Source organism: Chroicocephalus ridibundus, chromosome 3 (genome assembly GCF_963924245.1).
Source record: "Chroicocephalus ridibundus chromosome 3, bChrRid1.1, whole genome shotgun sequence".
NCBI lineage: Eukaryota > Metazoa > Chordata > Aves > Charadriiformes > Laridae > Chroicocephalus > Chroicocephalus ridibundus.
In genome coordinates, this window is record NC_086286.1 from 120,621,995 (window position 1) to 120,639,578 (window position 17,584).

General features: G+C 42.8%; 1 protein-coding gene across 3 annotated transcripts in view; it reads left to right on the forward strand.

Annotated features, from left to right (window-relative positions):
* Window positions 1-17,584, forward strand: part of KLHL29 (kelch like family member 29) — a 402,404-nt gene that overhangs the window by 54,140 nt on the left and 330,680 nt on the right. The window contains exon 2 of one of the 3 annotated variants that reach the window (XM_063330558.1): window positions 14,705-14,814. The exons of the other annotated variants lie outside the window; for them this stretch is intronic. The gene's annotated coding sequence lies outside the window, so the exon portion shown is untranslated. The remainder of the gene's footprint in view (window positions 1-14,704; window positions 14,815-17,584) is intronic. 3 annotated transcript variants of the gene reach the window in all.

Sequence of the window (17,584 nt, forward strand, 5' to 3'; positions counted from 1 at the left end):
CGTATGATCAGGGAAGCTCCTTGTTTTGCGTGGAAATGGGAGAGACGCAGAAGGAGGCAGAACTGGTGGTTGGGACTCCCAGGACCTGATGGTGATGGCACCAGACAGCAGGCCACGGTCTGGTCCCTGCACCTGGGAGGGACAGGAACTCTAGTGCTCTGTGTCCTACCTATAGGCAGTATCTTCCACTGCCTCTTTCTATGAGGATGATGTTTTATGTGGAGCAAAGTAAGGTGGATCCTTAGCAGCATTCGGGTGCTGCTGCATTTAGTTTCTAGGTTGCAGAGGCAGATTGCAACCTCGCTACTCCGACTAGCACAGTTCTGGTATGTATGAAAACACAACAGTCTTGAAAGCTTTCAGGCCAAGTAGAGAACAACCCACACAGAAGTGGCCTTTAAGTCATTAATACCGTGGATGTGAGCTCACAAAGCTTGCCAAAAACGTGTGTTGGATACTAACGTCCTCCTTTGGTCACAACCTACCTCATAACCTGGGTGTATCTAGGCTTTAGGGTTTTTCAGTTTTATTGATTTCAAAGAGAATTACATATATGCAGACTTATGGTGTCTGTGCACTTCGGTGCTGTAATGAGATTTTCTGAAAACACTTGCCTGTACTTCTAGGGACCTAAACTGGTTATTGTACGGCCCCATGCCTATAAGGCCATAATATTAGGCTATGATATCTTTCTCTCCCACTTGGTTTCCCTTTTTCCAGCCTGTGACTGAGAAATTATCTTTTCTTGGTCTTACTTTCAGTGAATTGATCCCAGTAAAGAAAATACTTTCTGAATAACTGCTGACTATGTTGAAACAAAGAAAAAATGTAATTCTGGACAGCCAAGGCTGAAAAATCTGGCTTCTTGGGAAAGGTTACAGAACGAAAAGTAAGACTTAATCAGTTACAAAAGTAATAATATAGGTATATACTTGAGCCTTACAGTGCTTAAATACGCAAGCATGCTTGAATTGACCTCGTATGGCAAGGAGATCTTTCATGGATTTTTTTTGTGTAATTTTAAGGTGTTATCCTTTTACTCATATCTTGAAGAGAATTCATTGATACTATTTAATATTTTCGTAAAACTTAGTTTGTTTAAGCCCTTATATTAAACCTAAGTTGTAATACTCCCCCACAGCATTCTCCTGGAGAAGCTGGCGAATCATGGCATAGACAAGTGTACTCTTCGCTGGGTTAAAAACTGGCTGGGTGGCCGTGCCCAGAGAGTTGTGATTAATGGGGTGAAATCCTCATGGCGGCCAGTCACCAGTGGTGTCCCTCAGGGCTCAGTTTTGGGGCCGGTTTTGTTTAATATCTTTATCGATGATCTGGATGAGGGGATTGAGTGCACCCTCAGTACGTTTGCAGATGACACCAAACTAGGTGGGAGAGTTGATCTGCTGGAGGGTAGGAAGGCTCTACAGAGGGACCTGGACAGGCTGGATCCATGGGCCAAGGCCAACTGTATGAGGTTTAACAAGGCCAAGTGCCGGGTCCTTCATTTTGGTCACAACAACCCCAAGCAGCGCTACAGGCTTGGGGAAGAGTGGCTGGAAAGCTGCCCGGCAGAAAAGGACCTGGGGGTGCTGGTGGATGGCCAGCTTAACATGAGCCAGCAGTGTGCCCAGGTGGCCAAGAAGGCCAACAGCATTCTGGCTTGTATCAGGAATAGTGTGGCCAGCAGGAGCAGGGAAGTGATGGTGCCTCTGTACTCGGCACTGGTGAGGCCTCACCTCGAGTGCTGTGTTCAGTTCTGGGCCCCTCTGTACAAGAGGGACATTGAAGTGCTGGAGCGTGTCCAGAGGAGAGCTACCAGGCTGGTGAGGGGTCTGGAGACCAGGGCATATGAGGAGAGGCTGAGGGAGCTGGGCGTGTTTAGCTTGGAGAAGAGGAGGCTGAGGGGAGACCTCATTGCCCTCTACAACTCCCTGAAAGGAGGTTGGAGAGAGGTGGGTGTTGGCCTCTTCTCCCAGGTGAATAATGACAGGACCAGAGGAAATGGTCTGAAGTTGTGGCAGGGGAGGTTTAGGTTAGATATTAGGAAGAATTCCTTTACTGAAAGAGTGGTCAGGCACTGGAACAGCCTGCCCAGGGAGGTGGTTGAGTCACCATCCCTAGAGGTGTTTAAGAAACGTCTAGATGTGGTACTTCAGTGGCAGAGATTGTAGGTTGTTTGTTTGGACTCGATGATCTCAAAGGTCCTTTCCAACCATGAAGATTCTGTGATTCTGTTTTTTAAACTGAATTTGAAATTATTACATTTTAATTCCATATAACTGAGAAATATTTATTTCAATACAACTTAGTATGAATTTTATTATGTTTTCTTGAGGGGGGGAAAATATTTTTCTCTCTTATAGGAGTACGTCCATTTAGTGGACATCTAAAAGTATTTCATTTGTAGCCACTAAAAATGAAAGTTATTTCTTACAAAAATCAAAGGGTCATTTTAATGGGCCTGACAAACAAAATTCCATTAAAGTTTCTTATCTTCAAAGTACGATGTTTCCACTTGCTGTGTAGTTCTTTTTGATTACTTCCCCCGCCTCCCACTCTTGAATATGCTGTTAGCAAACCAAAGAATAGACCGTGTGGTTGTATTCAGGTATTGTTTCCACTGTCATGATGTGTAGCTTCGACAGAAGACCTGTCCTCCCCCTCAGTGTGGATTTCTCATCCTCTTTCCTTTGACCAACACAAGCTTTGGTGGATCTGATGACAGATCTGAAGCAAACCTCAGTCCGTGTTGGCACACAGCAGCTTTTCCAGTGCTTCTTTCAGCAGTGGCACTGGAGGCACCTACTGCTGAAGCCTTGTGCTGTGGTGTCAAACCTGGCTTGGCAAGAAGTGGCAGTGGTTAAGAATGTGTCCTCTTGCCACAGGAGTGATCTGAAACTCACACCCGAATACAGTTTGGGGAAGTGAAGAAGAGATAAGAGACCAAGTGAGTTACGGAGAGGTGACGTCCTTACCACCAGGAATTTCTTTCATCTAGTTTCAGAAGAGGCTGCTGCTATATTGAACACTGTCATGGTCCTTAGTCTGGTTGTGTTGCTAAACCCCAGATATACACACAAATACATGCTGATTTATTTTTTTTTTTTCTCTGAGAAGGAAAAGCTTTAGAAGGTAGGAAAACTTGGGGCAGAAAGTCTAACTGGGTTTTGTTCACCTTGGTTTATAGGATGGAGATAAGAAAACAAACAAGGAGATATGTCAGCTTTCCATCTCTTCCTGTAACCTGTGGGGTATCTGGATAAAGGGTAGCATACCTGTCTGCATGGAAGCCATAGTCAGGATCCAATAAAACTCCCAGCTTTGGTGCCTCTCCCATGCGTTGGGAACAGCATTTCCTCTTCGTTCTGTCTGGCACTGGTGTAAGTTTTGCTGTAAATGGATCTACTGAAACAGGAGTGCTTCAGTGGATTAAATATTCCATGTTTATAATCGAATGTGTGGAGAAAATTAACTTTTTTTGAACAAAAAAACCCCCAAAACTTCTGATCTCCTATTAAGTCGAGGCAGGCTACATTAAGCAATCAACAAGTAACAATTTTGTTTTCAACGACTCCATTTCCCTCGTGTTAATTTTCATCAGGATTCTGGATAATGTACTACTAACCATTATTTTCTCACCTAGTTTGCTCAGTACTGACAGATAATAGATGATCCTATTACAAATAAATTTGACACTGCATCCATGAAAATGTGAAAATTGGAGTCTCTCATCATTATTTAAAATGTGTGCTCACTCACTCAAATGAGGTATAAGAGTCTCCTTTGGAGATAAAGTAGGCCAGATCGCTGGAAAGGCTGCTTCAGTGTCACACAGGTTAATGTAGATGTATTATGTATTTATATAGCCTATAGGAGGATAACTTTTTAGCAAATGATTTGGACTGAACGTGCACTTGATCAGGACCCTCATTAATAACCCCTGGCCACGCTGTTCTCATAGTGAGAAGTTACCCTTGCAATCGCAAAGATTAATTCCGGGGCTGTCTATTGTAGTTTGGGAGGAAGAGTCAGGTGAACACACAGGTGAATTGTGTGTTAAGTGCTGAACGGGGATCCATATAGACTGAGCTATAGACTGAGATTCTCCACCGGCCATGATGCCTTGGTGAAAATGGCCATTTTTTTCAGCCACAGATCTAGAAATTGGAACAAGACTGCTTTTCTCTGAAGGTGAGGGGTTGCTCACGCTACCTGTACCTCACTGAGGGCCTAATGCCAGCCTGTAACCTCCATACGTGAGAATACAAAGATGGATTGACTCCTTCCCACTGGGTGTTAGGTCGTGCCCGTGTTTCCATGTGAATTGCAGTAATGCAGTCAAAATTTAGTAACTAATGTGATGGCACCCAGTGGGATTTGATGCCAAGGAGGGAAGAACTGGTTAAGCATGTGACAACAAGCATTTTGTTTATGCTGGTAACTTGCTTTCCCAATTTGATGGATCATGAGAGACCATCATATTTGAAATTCTTTGGAGCATGGACATCTTCAGTTGATTTGTCCTGGGCTGTTAAAAAAAAAAAACAAACCACTTTATTTAGCGTGGGCCGTGCACATCTCTGAGTCGTTGCAGAAGCCACGCAGCACGGCAAAGCGGCTTTGATAGACCTTCTCCTCAATAGTGACAAATGAGGATCGTAAGAGAGGACACTGAGTGAGGAGAATTGTAATGGAGGTGTTAGAAGAGATGGAGAGCTTGTGCCTGGGAAGTACATCATCAGAGAGCTGGAGCTGTGGAGAAGGGTTTTGTACTAATCCTGACATCGCTGTTAGGCCATGAGGAGAAAACTGTGGAAGTAAACAGCAGCATCCCTGGTGCTGCGCTGGAGCATGATCATCATACATACTCTCTGTCATCAGCATATTCTCTCTGTCAAAAATGGGTGTGTGATAGTCTTGTTCAAAGCCTTTGATGACAGGCTGCAGGACACTGCCTGGGGCTGTAAGACAAATAACAGTAGTCTTCTCCACGGGTGCTATCTGACTTTTAAAAGATGAATGCCTTCCTGACTGCGCCGGTGGTGGTTTGTAAGACAAAGCAAGCTCTCTGTTACCTGTGTAGATGCTGAACTTGCACGTGTTTTAGTCGGAGCTGTGAACAAGTGTGTCAAGGGAAGCTCTGCAGTTCTTCACCTGGAGCATTCATGTCTCTCCAGATGTGATCAAAGCATCGCAAAGATGGTAGGAACTTAATGATGCAAAATGACTTGCTGTAAATGCCTCATTCGGAGTAGTTGTGTGGAGACTGTCCACCAAGCTTATTGGGAAAGCTTGCTGGTTGGGAGGAGCTGGAGGTAGCACTGATGTGCCACCCACCAAGCACGCAACTGAAAATACGTGACCGCCAGGAAAATATGAGTCCTTTAGGAAAATGCTTTCCCTCCACTTATCTCTTATGTAGGCATCTGGATGATTGCAGGCAATGCTGACACTTCTTGGGGAAGGTTAGCTCTCAAGCTACCCACTGACCAAAGTTTCTCAGCGCCATATGTGAAGAGCCTAAACCCTATGTTTTTATGTAACCTAATTCTTAAATTAAATCTAGCAGCTCAATTTTAACAGCATGATCTCCTCATGCAATCGAATGAATTCTGTGGTGGTCATATGTGCTAAAATCAACAATTTACATCAGGAGAACAAATTCTTGCTGTGAAGGAATTGCTTCTTTCTCTAATTATTCTCATGGAATCAAAAGTTTGATTGACTGTAACCTGCTCACCTCCCACACTTCCTCTTCTGTCTTCGTTTTGCTTTCTTCTCTTTCTTCTAAAGGGAGTCTTTTGTAACTGATCTGTTTTTTCTGCTGTTTCTTTGGGGATGACAAATTAAACTACAGATCTTTTTTTTTAGTGTTGTAACTGGGAGGTGGAGAGAGGAGATCAAGAGCTCTGTCATGCCAGTGGCATTCAGCTTTGGAAATTTGGTTCATTGCTTTGGAAAAGTGGCCAAGATCTGTGCCTTGAAGGTGTGAGGCTTTGAGTCTTGGGGTATAATAAATGGGACAGCTGATAAAGGATTGAGTAGGAGAAATATAATTAATGCCAATCAGCATGAGTTTATAGAAAATAGATCCTGTCAAGCTAACCTGATATCTATTAAGTGTTTTTAATGTGATTGCAAGTTTGATATTTATGGCTTCTACAAGGCATTTGACTTGGTGACACCATTTTGATTAAGAAACTAGAACAAAATAATTTGATTTGGCGTGTGTGAGGGATGGGAATTGAGCTTGCCCAACTTCAGCCATTTACAGCTTGGTGTCCTACTCTAAACTAGTTGGTTTAGCTCCCTCTGAACTCAGTGGAGAGGAGGAGGGAGGACTATTGCGCCATCCCTGAGCTGACACCAGGCAAATGTGAGCTTGTCCGACAAAGCTGTTGTAGACTGTGTCGGCAATCTTTGTGGGCATCCGTAGGAGAACTTCAGGGAGGTTGTGCTAAATCTGGATCTGACCCTACTAGAATGTTGTGTTCAGGTCTGTCTGCACGTCATGGAGGTTGAGGAGGTGGGGAGAGATGGTAGAAGAGTGGTGATGGTGGCTAAGGGGTGGAAAGCCATGCCTTTAAGCCACTGGGATTTCTTGCAATCATTCATTGACGTAATCCAAGAGAAGTGAAGAATTGATTAGGTTTTCTATGGGGGAAATTTTAAGAGAGGGAGAGTCTTCAGTCTGTTGGACAAAAATATAGCAAGATTTGTTGTCTAGAAATGAAAGCCAAGAAAATTCATAATAGAAAAGAACAAATAGATTTTGACAGCAGGAATAATTAATCGCTAAAACCTTTCACCAGCACCTCCAAGGCATCGCTAGAAATTCGGTAATAATGACAGGATTTTTATTTTTTTCTTCCTGAACAAGGCAAGAAATTGAGTCCTTATAATATTGAAGAGAATTGGACTAAGGTCAAGAAGGGATGACTAGGATTATCAAGTCAGTAAATAGTGTCTTGGTCTCTGTGAAGACAATAGGGTTTCTCCTGCCGTGGTCAACGTGTCAGAGCAGAATGAGTGAGTGCAAATGGAGACTGTATTTGGGGAATCGGAGGTGACTTCTGTCAGTCCCTCTAAACCCAAAGGGTAACTCCTCTAGGTAGACACTCGTAGCTTTGAAAATCTTTTTTTTTGGATGCAGTATGTTGCTGGCCATACCACACCGTAGCATCACCTTGGCTGTATTTTTACCACTCAGACTACTTTGTACCTAAATATTGCATAAGGATATTTCCTTCTCTGGGGGTGTGGTGGTGTTAGTTCAGATCAAAAGAGAAACGGTCGCTTTAGCCCTTTTGAGCACAGGCTGTTCTTTCTGAGCTAATGATAACAGTGCTCTCCCTTCCCATTTTGCAGCATCAGAGCCAAGAGAATGAGTTTTTTGGTTTTTTTCCCTTCATCCCTGCTGTTCCTGGTACATTGTGAAAACCAAGGGCAGTTCCTGATCTCCACTCTGTCTTTTTGTTTTGCCAGCTTCGCGTAAGACAAGGAGGGGCACGGAAAACTCTAAAAGCCAGGTACTTTGCTGCTGCCCTGGCTCTTCTGCAGCAGCCTGTTCCTATCCTGCTGCTCTCCAGCTGCCTGATAGCATTCCTCCCATGCTACCAAAGGCACGATGTGGCTGTCTTCACATCATCTGCACTTGCTTATGTTACCTGACTCCCTGATAGTCCCTGAGAGTCTTACTAGAAGAGTAGGACTTTCTATTAAAAACCATCTGTAAATGTCAAACCAACAGGTTTGTTCTGTTCCTGATTTTTCTATTGACTTTTTTGACAAAAATCTGGAAAAGACCTTAAACCGCAGAAAGATGGTTCATGATGTCAAAGTAGTTGAGGTCTTTTGAGCCTCAAATGCTTCAGTGCTTTGAACGCTTCGTCTCTCCAGCTGCTTTGGTGAAGCAATGGAGTTGGGAAGGTAGGTTAGTCAAGCTGTCCTAAAACTTTTCAGCCTTTTAATCCCAATGCCTTCAGACCATTGCAGCAGAAGGTATCTTTGCTAGTCTTTTGCTTCAATAAAGAAATAAAAGACCTTTCAAACACATGTACTTGCCTATAACCTTCACTGAATCTCCAGCAAAGCCAGTGGACTTCAGTGAATTGTGAAGAAGCTGACTCCGCTTTAAGGAAATCTCCCCCTTTTACTAGATTGTATATATTTGCTTGCAAAGAAACCTTACTATTGGGGTGAACAATTTTGAACTGAATGTCAAGATCCATTAGAACTCTGCATTCGTTTGAGTAAGCAGTCTTTTCAGCGGTCTCTTTTTGCATGTGAATATTTTGCCTATCTCCTTTGAACTCTGCACATCTCAGTAGCTTTCCTTGAGCTTTTCCTGGAAAATAAAAATTAAGTAAACTTAGAATGAGTAAGAAATTCCCACTTGCATCATCACAGTCATCTGACTTTTGAGTCTCGCTACAGAATACCACAGAAATTAATGTTGTCTGGGTAATGCAATTCTATGTTTAGCATGGTTTAGGGGAAGGATAGTGAAATATGTTCTTCGAGGATGGGCTCCTAAAGTGTCTCTCTGTATTTTTTTTCTGGAGTTTTGTTCAATTGTGCAGGTATGTATGCTTTAACTTCATTTAGAGCACCAACTAAAGGCCATTTGAAGAAAAAGATGACACTTGATAGACTATTAGTGCTGGATGTCTGATCTTCAAGGTCTATTCATTACTAACCTGTGATCTCTGTACCTCTTGCGGTGTTTTAAAAGTATTTTTGGAAAAAAAGTGTGTCTGTAAATTATCTTGGCAAACTTTGTCATAATTGCTCATTGCATTCGAGTTTGCAAAAATAACTTTATGATCTGATATTTTTAATGGCATATTTCCCTGTTTCCATTTAAACTTCAAACTGACATCTTTGTTTTTTCCCTTTTAAAGAGTAGCATAATCCAGATGCCTGTCAAAAGACTTGTTGATGTAGCATTTTATGAGTAATCCTTCTGTTGGAGTATTTTGTTTTGTCAGAAATGTTTGCCAAGCTCTTATAAAGCTCCCCATGAATATTATTGATGTATACTTCCTTTTAAAGAAGTGATTATCCATGCAGGAATACAAACTGAACAGTCAGTTCTAAACCACAAATGTTTTCTTAAAAGCTAACGTAATGTCATAGGAGGAGTTAATTTGTTGATGTAATGGAACGGAGGGGTACCGAGCTACAATTATTTTCCTCTTCTCTTTTTCCAGCTTAACTCTTTGGAGCACGGGGCAGCATTTGAGTTTGGGGGACTTCTTCAAACACATTACACAGAATAACCTCAGGGTTACTGTCAGTCTGTCTAAATCTTTGATGAAGAGATGTTAATAGTTCCCAGCCTGCTTTCAGAGAGATGAGTGTGATTGCGAGAAACATTATGAGTAAAACATACCAAGTAGTCTTAGGAATCCAGCAATTATCATTTCAAACCCGGAGCTGTTAGACAGTACATCCAGTGATGCTCTCGTTTGTTGCTGTTAAAATCTTTATATAAATAACCGGCACTCCAGGCATGTGCAGACATCCTCCTCTCTGGTCTTCTTTCTTGGGTGATTCCTTATTCCAGAGCAAATGCTCTGGGGTCTGCAGACCTTGCAGTGTTTTAGCCTGCAAATTAGTGCTTGGCTGGTTGTCACTTGGTGAAAAGAGAGATCTGTAAATTCTGTAATAAATAATAGATTAGGGTCAACATACACAATAGTGTTCTCCAGGCATCACCGTGCAAGAGAGTCGCTCCTTCCCATAAAGTCAAGTGGGGCTATGAACACGGATGCATCCTTCAGTTCCAGCTCTCTTTTTATTTTTTTTTCTATCCCAGCTGGCAACGCTTGGCTGTGGCTATGCCCAACTTCAGAGCCTGCCTAGGTTCTTGCGGCATCCATACTTGCTCCCTTCTCAGACCACTCGCTCGTTTACAGGCATTGGGACAACAGGTCACACCAGGCATTACGGAGGTTTTCCTTGTAGAGCTGGGATAGCCCCAATCTAAATACACTAAAGGTACTGGGAGGGCACAGCAGTAGTCCCTAACCTGCGCGGCACTGAGAGCTTTGAGTATGTCAATCTGTTCTTAACTCCCATGTCCGTGTGGCTTCCCGGTTGGCTTCCCGGTTGTGCGAAGCTCGGCTTTTTGCAGGGTGACTGATTTTGATTTGCCACATATGTCGCCTACAAGCACCCTTCTGCTTATGAAACATCTACTTAGCCTGCCTAATAAGTGTTTATGCCTTATATTGGAGTCTTTTTTTTTTTTTTTTCCTTCTGATTTGCTTTCTTTTACCTTGTTTATTTGCAAAGAGAGCGTGCTCCAACTGAGCCCCTGAGTGCTTCTTCCCCGTTCTTTCCCCCCTGCCCCAAGCTGCAGTCTGCGATGTGGGGGAGGTTGTTTGCAGTGCGGAGCAGCTTGTAAAGGGCATTTTTAAAGTGCTTTCTGCTTCATAGTTGATTTATAGCTTGTTTACACAGGCAGACTTTCATAGAATACTTTGCATTAAACTCTTTCTGATTAACTAACCTACAATAACTGTCTCCATGTCCTTGGCTTCCTTTCCCATATGTTTTTTTTCAATCGAGCGAGATGCTGTGGGCAGGCGCTGCGTGGTGCATTGCGTCCTCCATGCTGAGGTCCACGTTGTGCAGCTCTGCGGCAGGCTGTTGGGTGAACTCTGCTTCAGGGGAGCTCTGGAACAGTCCCCAAAGGACTCCTGGGCTGCTCCCTGCTTTTCAGGAGTTTGCACAACACAGAAGAACAAGCGTAAGTCATTCCTTACCCAGGGATGGGTATGACAGCTCTAGTCTATTTGCTTTACTCTTTTTTTTTTTTTTTTTTCTCTTCCCAAAGAAGCACCGTTGCTTCTACAAGGAGAATATTATTCTTGATCCCTTAATTTCACCAGTCATTGCTCAAAGCCTTGGCTTTGTTCTGGAGATACTGCTTTCTACTCTGCTTTTCCCTGCACTTTGGAAGCTGTTCAGCTTGTTCCTGGCAGGTGCGGTTGTACAGCAGTAGATGAGTCGGCTGGTAATCCTGTCCTGCTTTCCTTCTGGTTCTCCTACTTCTGCAAATGCTGCACAAAGTAAGGCAGATGTCCTGGTGGTGGATCCAGCTTGACCCAGGGAAGTGCTGGTTTTCCAGGCTTCTTCTCACTGCAGTGCTGAATTGCTGGATGTTGCTGCCTGCTCCTCACCTTGCCTTAGGTCAGGAGGATGCTGTTTAAATCTGTATACACTTCTCACACCCTGTGCAGCTCTTGGTGGATGAGCTGATCTGCTGTATTGCTGGATACTTCATCTGTAGCAGAGAAGCTCTGAAACAGTGTCTTGCTGCATGTGTTTTTGATTTGACATCGTATGAAATCATTCCTCCCCCCTATCCTTCCTAGTCTTCTTGGAAACCTCTTTTCTAATTTATTACCTCAAGCTGAAGCACGGTGAGCTTGTGCTGTCACCGGATCTCATTGTTTGCTGGTCCAGGGTCGCTCTACTTTGTCCAACCCAGAACTGCTGAAGTTCGGGGAAATCCAACTGATATAGCTGCTGTCCCCAAAAGATCTAGACCTGCTTCTCACTGACCAGGTCTTTTGAGCCAAAGGCAACTCTGATTATTCCATCCCTTCAGGAAGATGCCCATGTTGATGAAGTAGGTGAGCTGACACCAACTTCTTACACCATGTTTTGTGTGGCCACCTGCTGGTTTTACCCTGAAGCTGAACTGCCTACTTCATGAAGCTCGCTACTACAATGATGCAGTATCTAAAGCAGATGCTTGGTTTCCATCAGGTTGCTTCAAGTCATTTGATTTAGAAGCTTAGGTACAATATAGGATATATAACCTGTCCATACTGAGGTTGTTTGGCTCCCAAAGGAGACATGGGGCTGCTGCTGTAGGTACCTTCAGCTTCATACGTATTGATACAGGGAATTGAGGCTTTATCTTCACACTACAATGAGAGATGGCAACTCTTGCTTTTTGGTGTTTAAAACTCCGTGCTGTGCTTCTGCCTCTCCCAGTTTCAATACTTTATTCTAGTGGTTCAGAAATGCCTGGCAGGCGTTACTCTCCTTGCGTCCCCTCAATGGCAACTGCAGTTAAGTTTTGGTAAGATTAAAATCCTGTCCTATAAACAGCCAAGACTTTCTAAAGTGGGGGAAGAAAAACCCACCCAAGCGCTAGTAAATGATGTAAATTGCAGTACGTTAAAGACCGTTAATCCTGTCTTTGTGTTGCCCCAAGTAATAATTTTGACTCTTCTTTGGGACTGCGTGTCTAGGAGCAAGCAGACGGATTTTGAACTTAAGTCCGTCTTTGTGTACCATTTTCATGGTGACGGATTATTGCTTTTCTTGCTTCTTTTTTCCTTCTGATCCTTCTTTCTTCAGATGTCCCATATCCAGCTGTGAGGCCTGTTTTTCCTTTCCCTATGGCACTGCTGTCTAGAGGCTACAATACACTCTGTAAATATTCTTCATGGCTTTCATTATTGAGGCAGGAAAGAAAAAGGTTTCCTTCATGTAAAACTGTCATTGGCCTCTCATGGTTCTTCTCTATCAGAAACCCATTTTATTTTTTATTATGATTGAAGGCCCTTCTTTTGTTCTGCAAAGTCCTGGAACAAGAGTCCTGAGATGGCTTTGGAAGAGGGTGTTTCCCTAAGGAGATATTCCAGAGCAGCTCTGGCCTAGTGTTTCCCTTGGAGATGGTGGGGTAACTATGATATGATGAGTCACTCTGCAAAGGAGAAATAACTCCCTTGAGTTTTTGCTTTCCTTTCCATAAACAGCTTCATGAAAACAGTGCTCTTTCTGACAAACAAAAAGCAAAACAACAAAAAAAAAGATTCTGGCTTTGTTTGAGCTTTTTCAGGCAGTCCATGCGAAATTCTTTTGTCATGTCGTGAAAGTCAGAAATGCTCGGTTGAAATGTCTCAACAGCATGTTCAAGAAGTATTGAACAGATAAATAAGCAGACCAGATATTTAAAAAGCCTTCCCTCCAAAATGAGTCTAACCCTGTAAACAAAGCAAGCTAGGGAGGAGGATGGGGCTGGGTATGAGAGAGGACAGGAATGATGGGGATAACGTGGATGAGATGTTCACATACCTGCGCCTTCCCCAGGCCTTTCGTGTCCTCCTTCCTTGTATTATCTTGCTTTATGTCTTCAAGACGCAGACCTGCAGCTGGCTAGTGGTTAGGCAGGGCTCTGTTTTTTCTATGAGAAGTAAGGACTAAAAATTGTACATGTTTTAGGAGATTAATTTTGGGATGTCAGCTGGCCCTAATCCCATCCCTTTAAACTTTTCTTATAGTAGTCTGATCTTTTTTTTTTTTTTCCCTTCCTCTGTGTGATGGTAGATCTTGCCTCGCAGCCAGCTCTCGTTACAGATCATTCATTGAATCAGCATGAGCCGTTTCATCAGCTAGTCAAGCCAAAGCTGCTATATACTTCATTTGCAGATATATAGTAAGAATTCGTTAGTTTTATTAAACTCTCTTAGAGGAATAGAGCATGGCCCAATGGAGTTTATTGCTTGACTGATCCATCAAGTGACCTTGGATAAGTCCTTTAGTTTTTCCATGTGCTTCCGTTCCCCGTTCCTTTACCATCCTTGCCTTCACCAGACCTCTTCGGACTGTAAACTCTTCAGCGCTGAGCCAGTTGTAGACTTTCACAAGGGAAATTATTTGGTCAGGTTATTTAAACACAGCAAGAGTCATACAAATACTCTGTAATAACACGCTAGCAGGACAGGGAGATGTTTTGTGTAGTAAACTTCCTACAGGTTGCAGGTAGGATTCGTGAAGTGTTACTCTGCCACTTTGAAATTATGATAATTACACAGAACGTAAAGTTTGTGTAGAAAGAAAAAAGCTTAAGCTGAGGTAACGGGAGGGAAGCTCTGGTTGCATTGTTCGAGGGAAGTGCGCTGTAAGCTTCAAATGAGCGCGTATCAACTCAATTACTTGTATGCAGCGCTCTTGTCACTTCACGAATCTTCTCGGCAGAAACCGAAACTCCAGTGCTAAAAATGTGAAATCAATAGGTACTGTTATATCCACTTAAAAAAAAAATTGTATTGATTTGCAGATAATGACAGCAGTTCATTCTTGCAGGATTACATGCCACTTCCTGTCATAAAGATTACTTTCGTATATATTACGTCTGAGATGGAGAACATAGGTATAAAACTGCTTTGCTTTAATGAATAGTCGTTTTGCTCTGGGCATTAAAATGAGATATATTTCTTTAAATTTATCTCTAGGGATTATTTTTATTTCATGGGCAAACCCTGTGTTACCAAAGAATCCAGAATGCTATTAAACTTTTAAATAATCTTGGATTGCCTTGTTTTGCAAGTGCTTGAACTAGTCCTCTCTTTGATAGCAACTAATTAAGCAAAATATCGTGCTCTTTCTGGTCTCCCCTGTATCCTTGATTAGAGGGTTAACACCATGTTATCCTTGGGTATTAGCTGCTCTTTGCTAAACCCTAAGTATCTACCAGCATCTAACTCTCTGTGCTTCCTAACAAATTTCTGTCACCTTCAGGGGATTAAATTCTCCGTGCCGATCATGGTGGCATGTAACGTCTCCCATTGTGCAGCTATTTTTTTTTTTTTCCTTGTGCTGTGGCTCATTTGAAGCCTATGCTTATTAAGCATAGGTGACTTCATGTATTAAAATAACTCTTTTCAACTCTTTCTAGGTAATCTGGCTAATTCCCAGAAACCTCCTGCTAAATGCAAGGGATTGCTGTCCTGTTTACTGACTTTTACACCTGAGGCTGATTTTTATACAGATTCTGGATATCGCAGGGTAAGTGTGCAGATATCTGTTCTTTTTGTGGTTTGTTTTTCTTTTGTGGTCTCTTATTTGCTTACACAAAGGCAATTTGGGCTGTGCTTTCCCTTTCAGTGACTGCAGCAAGTCCCTATCGGAGCATGTGCAGCTGAGCATCTGTGTCACAATAGAAAAATAATACAGTAAGGTGAATGCTAATGCTGTAAGCTTGATCAAGAGTGTTTGAATTTTGCAGTATAGCTCCAAGAGGGAGCAAAATTCGTGTGTCTCCAGACTGATAGGCCTCTATCTTATAAAATTGTAAAAAGCTGTAAGGCGCTGACTGGGGCGTAGTGAACATTTTGAGTTTTAATCTGCGTGCGCGTATTTTTGTGTGAGAAATGAAACATTCTTCATAACGTACATAGTTATAAACGTCTGTGACGTTTGGAAGATCAAGTTTAAATATTTGGAAAAGGGATATTAAAGGTTACTTGGTTTCTTGGGGGCATGGGGAGGGGAAAGAAAAAAACTGATTCCCTCTTTTATCCTATTCTACTACTCGCATCAGAGTAGAAACTTATAATATTTGACTTCATCGCTCAATGATTCTTGTCAGCTTTTTCACCTCCCAGCTGCTGCAGGAAAGTGTAATTTAGTGGACACAGATTGATTTTTCTTTTTTTGCCTCTTCCTCAGTCTTGATCCTCTGCTTCCACCTTCTCTTTCAACCTGCTATTTTTCTTGCCTCACCACTTTCCTAGCTGCTTTTTTGCAGTCCTCTCTGTGTTTTTTTTTTCCTCCATGGAGCTAATCCTGGCCCTTGGTGCTGTTAGTTACCTTTCTTGTCCTCTTGGCCTCCTTTAACCAGCTTTCTGCCTTCTCCCAACCAGATATGTAGAGTCATGGGATAATTAGGCTGGAAGGCACATGTGGAGATCATCTAGACCAACATCCTGCTCAGAGCAAGGTCACCTAGACCAGGTTGCACAGGGCCACCTCCAGTTGGGTTTTGAATATCTCCAAGGATGCAGACTCCGCAACTTTATTTGGGCCCCTGTCACCATGTTTCGCCACGTCATGAAGGATATTTTCCTCATCTATAATCTGAATTTCCACTGATGCAGCTTCTTTCTTCTTGTCCTATGTCTGCGCCTTTCCAAGAACAGGCTCATTCTGTCTTCTCTGTGCCTTCCCTTTGGGGAACTGGAAAACATCGTGAGGTTGTAGGAGCTCAGCCTGTGTTCCAGCCACCAGTAATCCTCCACTGGACATGCTCCAGTATGTCAAAGCCTTCTTGTTCTGTGGGGCTCACAAGCCCCGCATGAAAGGGAAGGATCGTTTCTCTGGACCCTGCTGGCTGTGCTGTTGCTAATGCAGCTCGGCCTTTGTTGCGAGGTCATGTTGCTGGCTCAAGTTCTCCTTGCTGTCTGCCAAGACCACCAAGTCCTCTCTTTTTTTTTTTTTTTTCCTCTCCTATTTTTAATCTGTTTAATCTTTCTCATGCACTGTTGTGCCGTCCTTACCTCCAGTGCTTGCTGTTCCTTCACAGAATTCCTTATTGAACAGTATCAATATCCTCAGTATCCCCGATGCATCTTGATCGTAATGTCCCTGGCAGCCTTTTCCCATAAATGAGTTTGAACTGCACTTTGGAAATGGTGGAAAGCCCATTTCCAACTCTTGGAAACGGGTGTATTTCCCTGAGCAACTGGTTTAAAGCTTTCAATGTAGCTTTGATAATTTAAAAATCTTTTTCAATTCCTATCATTAGTACGTTCATGGTAAAATAGGAAATTGTGTGTATGCCTGGATGTGTACAAGTGTGTGTATAGAAGAGTGTATTTAATCCTTTTTTTCTGTGCTGCCAGTACGTAGTCATAAATAGTGTATATAATAATATATATATGAAACTGTTGCTGGAAATTGAGTCTGAATTATGAATAAGGCTTTTATTTTATATTCCTTCTTTATGTTTTCCCTGCATGTGTGTGTAATGCTGCAAATTGCAGATAGCAACAACTGTAATTGTAGTTAAATCACACGTTCTCCAAATTTTATTTTTTTTTTAGTAGCCCTGACGATGAATAATGTATCTGCTTTTCCTGCGTTTTAAGAGTGCGTATGTTGGGAGATATGCCAGAGAACGGATGTTCGGGAACGCGGTCTCAGCCTTGGTTTGACACGCTGATCAGATGGTCCTTGGGGGAGGGAGACACGCTCCTGTGCTCCTCCAAGCTTTGCTGCCTGGTTCACTTGTAAGCGGTCGAGGGGAAGGACCGAGAGGGCATCAGTAGTTCGGTGTTCAGATCATAATCCATAGTCTGGCCAGGGTGGCCGGAGCTCACGTGCAAGTTTCTTGGTTTATATCTACCAAGGAAAAGAAAGCATTGAGCTGGCAAGTGGAGCAGAGAGGGTTAAACGTACTGAGTCAGGGGGAAAAAACAGTTGAGCAGAAAACAGGTAAGAGAAGTAGAAAGGAAAAGAAAATGTACAGAAACCAGGATGAAGACTTGAACTTGCAACATGGTGTTTTGTTTTTAATTCAGAGGAGCGTTGTCCAACTCATGAAGAAGTAGTTATACCAGAGCCACTCATACAGTGATGAGTGACAGTTTAATTCACTTCTGTGGTGGGGAATGTCTAGCAGATCTGGCTTGTGATAAGTTGCGCCATCGCCTAGTTCACATCAACATGAAATGCTGAGGATAGTCTTAGGCTGAATATCAAATTATTGCAAAGTTGTTGTGTTAGGTTATGGTGTGCCTGCGGCTGTTTCTGCCACCATGGCTGTGATCGAGTTGCA